The sequence below is a fragment of the Schistocerca piceifrons genome, chromosome 2, assembly GCF_021461385.2.
Source record: "Schistocerca piceifrons isolate TAMUIC-IGC-003096 chromosome 2, iqSchPice1.1, whole genome shotgun sequence".
Lineage (NCBI taxonomy): Eukaryota > Metazoa > Arthropoda > Insecta > Orthoptera > Acrididae > Schistocerca > Schistocerca piceifrons.
In genome coordinates this window covers 652,498,237-652,504,236 of record NC_060139.1, presented here as the reverse complement: position 1 = coordinate 652,504,236, position 6,000 = coordinate 652,498,237, and positions in this window count along the sequence as shown.

Genomic DNA, 6,000 nt, shown 5'->3' with positions numbered 1-6,000 from the left:
TTCCAGGCATGCACCTTTCATTCTGAACCAGATCAATGGCCATGAATGCCTTTCTACAAGGCTCAAAAAATATGAAAATCACATGGGAAGAGAGTGGGACTGTATGAAAGATGTATAAGGGCTTACCAGTGAACTTCTGTGGCCTAATAAACAACCTTAGCAATATGTGGACAGGTATGATCCAGCAACAGAATGATGCTGTCCATCAACATTCCTGAAAGGTTGGACTTGACAGTGCACTCCAGTTTTTACAAAGGTTCCACATACTACTGTGTTCCAGAAAGTAAAAGAGCAGAGGGCACTGTCAGTCAAAGGAAAAGGTCAATATGGCATTCCCAGAGCTGATGTGCATATGTTTGGATTTTTGTGGTGGAGGTGAATCTATGTGCTTCCATTACTGGTTCTGATGCTTCATATCTGTTTCAAAATGATGACATCATATTTCAACTTCTGTGGCAATATGGAACAGGAAATGACATTCTTCATCATAATACTGTTCCAGGTGCTGCAGTGATGTCGACATTCTGTCCAACTTCTGCTCCCCTGTCAGGCTGTAGGGAGCACAATGTGCACAGATTTTCTGGAGCTTCAGATACAGTGTCATGATGATGTAAGGGGTTCTGTGACTGATACCAAACATGAACTGAATGTCTTGCACTATCCAGTCAGTTGTTTCTGGTGGCAGCATCCACCACAGCAATGACAGAAGCAATGATATGATGTGCTTGTCGTGGTTGATTGCTGTCTTTCAATGACATCCAACCTTTTTTAAATCATTTATTCCTCAGTTATACATGTGTGCACATGACATAATGTGTGTGCCATATACAGTAGACACTTGGGAATTAATTTCAGTTCCTGAGACTTGTTCCAAACTGAAAAACTGTACTACATCTTGCTGTTCCGCTTTCCAGCTTCCACAGTAAATTCGAACACACATACAATTTTCTAAGCTCACATCAAGCACATCTAATGGACAAATGGAACAATGGTGAATGTTCAGCTTCTTATTCCCAATAAATGGCAATTCTGTACACACACCTACCAGCATTAGCAACATCTGCAGTATGCTTGTTATATAGTTTGTCTGGTTTTCATTTGACTGCTGCCCCTTATACATTATATTACAATATATCATCCTAATGTTTACTGCTTTAAAATTCATTAACTGAATACAGACACATTTCATTTAAAAGTTTATTTAGTTTTATATGAACTGTTTTTATGGCTAATTTCACGGGCTCTAGCAGCTAATTATAGCACATCAGCCCATTTATTAAAAACAGTTTTAAATGTAAGAATATTGACATTAATAAATTTTGCTTAGAGCAGCACTTAGAAGCATGTGCAACAGAGACAGAATTTCATAATAGGTCCTTTATAATAGTAGCCATATACGGAACACCTTCAGGAAATTTCAACCTGTTTATAAACGGTCTTGAAGATTTATTATCTCATCTAATTTTTTTTTTAAATTTTAATATGGATGTCCTGAAAAACACTGTCAGTGAACAGTTACTGAAATCAGTTACATTGTCATTCAATTTAATTTCTCCTGTAAATTTCCTAACTGGGGTATACAAATGTTCTAAGACTGGGATTGATAATATATTTACAGCCACATTACAAAAGCAGTAGTAAATGGGCTATCTGACCATGACATGCAACACTTAAAATTAAATTTTGGAAATTTTCAGGGTGAAACATCTACCAGAACTGAGTACAGAAGGCCAATAAAACAGTCAAAAACTGAGAAATTTTGGAGATTACTCAAAGAAATTAATTGGATGGATGTTTACAGCATCCAAGACACAAATGGAAATAGAAAACATTCATTAATAAAGTTAGCACCTTATTTGAAAATTGTTTTCCCCTGAAGGTAACTCAAATTAAGCAGAAGTCTAATAAGAAACCATGGATCACACAAGGGATAAAGATATCACGTGAGACAAAAAGGAAACTCTATCTGATACGTAGGGACACCTTTGATACTAGCATTATAGCTCATTACAAAAATTACTGCAAAATATTGAAGAAGGTTCTATAAAGGCACATTTGCATGCCGTGCGTGAGTTTCCTCGGAAACGCGAAATCTTAATTAAATAATTAATCTATGACTAATAAATAAAGCCTATGGCACAGAACTGCAGCGCTATGTCGCTGATAAAACAAAATACAATTAGGACACTCTTATGTTTGATTAAGAAGGGAGAGGTCTTGCAGAACAACTGGTGCGGGAAGCACGTATATTTTATTAACTGGCACACTGCCATATTTGAAGTTATATAAGAATGCTGCAAGTTGCAATCTTACTAGGCACTCAATTCTGTAAAGAATTTATATTTATGAAAGTAAGTAGAATTATTTAACTGTAGGCATATTCGTTGAATATATCTGATTTAACTAACTGTGTAAACTTTTTTATGTTTAGTAGACAGTCACCTCTGTATGACGTATCGACATGGCTGGCAAATTATTCTAATATTGAGATTTAGATTTGAGTCTGCACCTACCGCAGCAGTCTTTGGAAACGATTTTAATATGAAGTCCGATTATTTGAATCACATTTCACGGTCAACTACGAATAACATTGCATTTACGAAAAAGCCATTGTCAAGCGTCTGATACCAAATAATTAAACGTCCACATTCCAGATAAGCAAATATTAATTACAACCAATCACTATCATACATATACAAGAATTAATATTTTATTTATTTTATAGTTCTCCAGAAATCCAAGCACCTGCATTATGAGTAGAAGATAATACATCCAGCAATAAAATGAAAACAATATGGGATATAGTTAATTCAGAGACATGTAGGACCCGAAATGAGGAGGAACAAATAGCTCAAAAAATAAATGAAACCCTGGTAACAAACACATGTTGTGTTGCAAACCATTTAAAGAAGTATATTGTCTCTGTTACTGATAGCATGGGGTTGTCAGGTTCAGTAAATAATGCAATGGAATATCTGAGACCAGTGCACACAAGCATTCTCAGTAAAATGGAATTGACACTTACCTCACCCAAAGAAACAGAATCGATCATAAAGTCCTTCAAATCAAAGCATTCTAGTGGTTATGATAACATATCAACAAAGTTAATAAAAGAGTGTTCATGTGAGCTTAGTCATATCTTAAGTTATTTGTGTAATCAATCACTTGTCACAGGAACATTCCCGGAATGGCTTGAATATGCTGTAGTTATACCTCTCCATAAGAAAGGGGACAAAGAAATGCCATAAAATTACTGACTGATCTCACTTTTTTCCAGATTTTCAAAAATCTTTGAAAAGCTTATGTTCAAGTGTCTACTTAAGCACCTCAGTGAAAATAACATACTGTCAAAGTCACAGTTTGGGTTTCTTAAGGGTTATGATATTGAGAAAGCTATTTACACTTACAGCAAAAATGTCCTTAATTCATTGGGCGACAAATTAGAGGCAACTGGCATATTCTGTGACCTGTCAAATGCATTTGACATTTGACTTTTAAGTAAATTAAAATATTTTGGCGTCACTGGTAGTGTTGAAAAGTGGTTTCAGTCATATCTTACTAATAGAAAACAAAGGGTGTCATTGTATAACACTTCAGCAGTAGGCAATCAGACATCATTTGACTGGGAAGAAATTACATGTGGTGTTCCCCAAGGTTCCATACTAGGTCCACTACTGTTTCTTGTGTGTATTAATGACCTGTCATTTGTTGGTTGGTTGGTTGTTTGGGGGAAGAGACCAAACAGTGAGGTTATCGGTCTAATAGGGTTAGGGAAGGGTGGGGAAGGAAGTCGGCCGTGGCCTTTCAAAGGAACCATCCCGGCATTTGCCTGGAGCGATTTAGGGAAATCACGGAAAACCTAAATCAGGATGGCCAGACGCGGAATTGAACCGTCGTCCTTCCGAATGTGAGTCCAATGTGCTAACCACTGCGCCATCTCGCTCAGCGTGTCATTTGTTACATTACCAGATGTCAAGTTTGTCTTATTTGCAGATGATATAAACATTGCAATAAATAGTAAATCAAGTATAAATTTAGAAAGGGCAGCTGATCAAATTTTTACTGAGATTAATAAGTGGTTCATAGTCAATTCACTGTCATTAAACTTTGAAAACACCCACTATATTCGGTTCAGAACTTTCAAGAGATTTCCTTTTGGTGTGTGTATAAAATATGATGACATGGAAATGGGGGAAGTTGAGAGTGTAAAATTCTTTGGATTACAACTTGATATTAAATTCAGTTAGGAGCAACATACTAATGAACTGCTAAAGCACCTAGACAAGTCTGTGTTTGCAATGTGAATGATGTCATACATAGGAGATGTAAATATATATATAAAAAAACTGGCATATTTTGCTTATTTTCACTCCATTATGTCACATGGTATCATATTTTGGGGTAACTCCACAAACAGAGAAAAACGTTTTAGGGTACAGAAGCATATAATAAGAGTAATGAGTAGTGTAAATCCAAGAACATCAAGTCGAAACCTACTCAAAAAATTGGGCATATTAACCACAGTTTCTCAGTATATTTATTCCTTAATGAAGTTTGTTGTAAATAATACATTTCTTTTTCCAACTAGCTGCTTAGTACAGAGTATCAATACTAGGAATAAGAACAATATACATAAAGATTTATGAACACTTACTCTTGTGCAGAAAGGAATCCAGTATTCAGCAACACATATTTTCAATAAGTTACCAGCAACCATTAAGAGTTTAGTTTCAGACAAGGCACAATTTAAACATAATTTAAAAGAATTTTTGGTGGCCAGCTCCTTCTATTCCATCCATGAGTATCTCAACAAGTGCAGTAAACCATTTTAATGAAAATTTATTATACTTTAATTTTTTTACAGTACTTGGTTGTAACAACCAAGTAACTACCTACTGTGCAAATGATGGATGTATGGAAAGCAAATGTAAGTCTTAAGTCTATAAATAGTGGAAGTTTAATTTTAAGTCTTGTACATAATCTGACTGTTCTTAACTGAGGATCACTGAAATGAATAATTTACTTTCATTTTTGACAAGACTTGATTGTAATAACCAAGAAACTAGCAAATGTCTGAATGATGGATTTAATGAAAGCAGATGTAAGTATTAAACCTCTAAATATTAGAAGTTTAAATTTAATTCATGTACATAATTTTACTGTTTATTGACTGAGGATCATTAAAATTAATGAAACTCAAGTTTTTATAATTACATTGTTGTAAGGTGTTTATGTGCAATGTTACACACCCAGGAGGATTCCCTCTTTTATGGGTCTATGGAATGAATAATTTATCTAATCTAATTAATGTATGGGCTTTGTCTCTCATTTTTAATTTCGTTCTTTGTCTGTCTGAAGAAGTTACATTGGCATGGTGTTGTGGTCATGTATATCACTACAATTATTACTTCAGTTTTTTGAGAGACAAAGAAAGGAATTTATCTCTAGAGGCACTAAGATAGGGACAGACATCTCATATGCTCAGTTTTCAGGGTGAGGGTAGGCACCATTTTGGACAGCTGACTGAGAGGATACATAGTGTTATGGAATTTAGCACACAGAATTAATATTGTTTATCCACTGAAGGTGTGAATCCAGACAGACACCTAGGAATTTACAGCTGCTTGCTTTTGCCACCATTATCCAGCATATATCATTTACACATGAGTGCTGTGAGCTTCCAGTTGCAAATATTTGCCTCTGGGCAGCAGACGATCAAGTAGGTAAAAAGAAGAGGGTTAGTAGAAATCCTTGGGTAACAGAAGAAATATTGAATTTAATTGATGAAAGGAGAAAATATAAAAATGCAGTAAATGAAGCAGGCAAAAAGGAATACAAACGTCTCAAAAATGATATCGACAGGAAGTGCAAAATGGCTAAGCAGGGATGGCTAGAGGACAAATGTAAGGATGTAGAGGCTTATCTCACTAAGGGTAAGATAGATACTGCCTACAGGAAAATTAAAGAGACCTTTGGAGATAAGAGAACCACATGTATGAA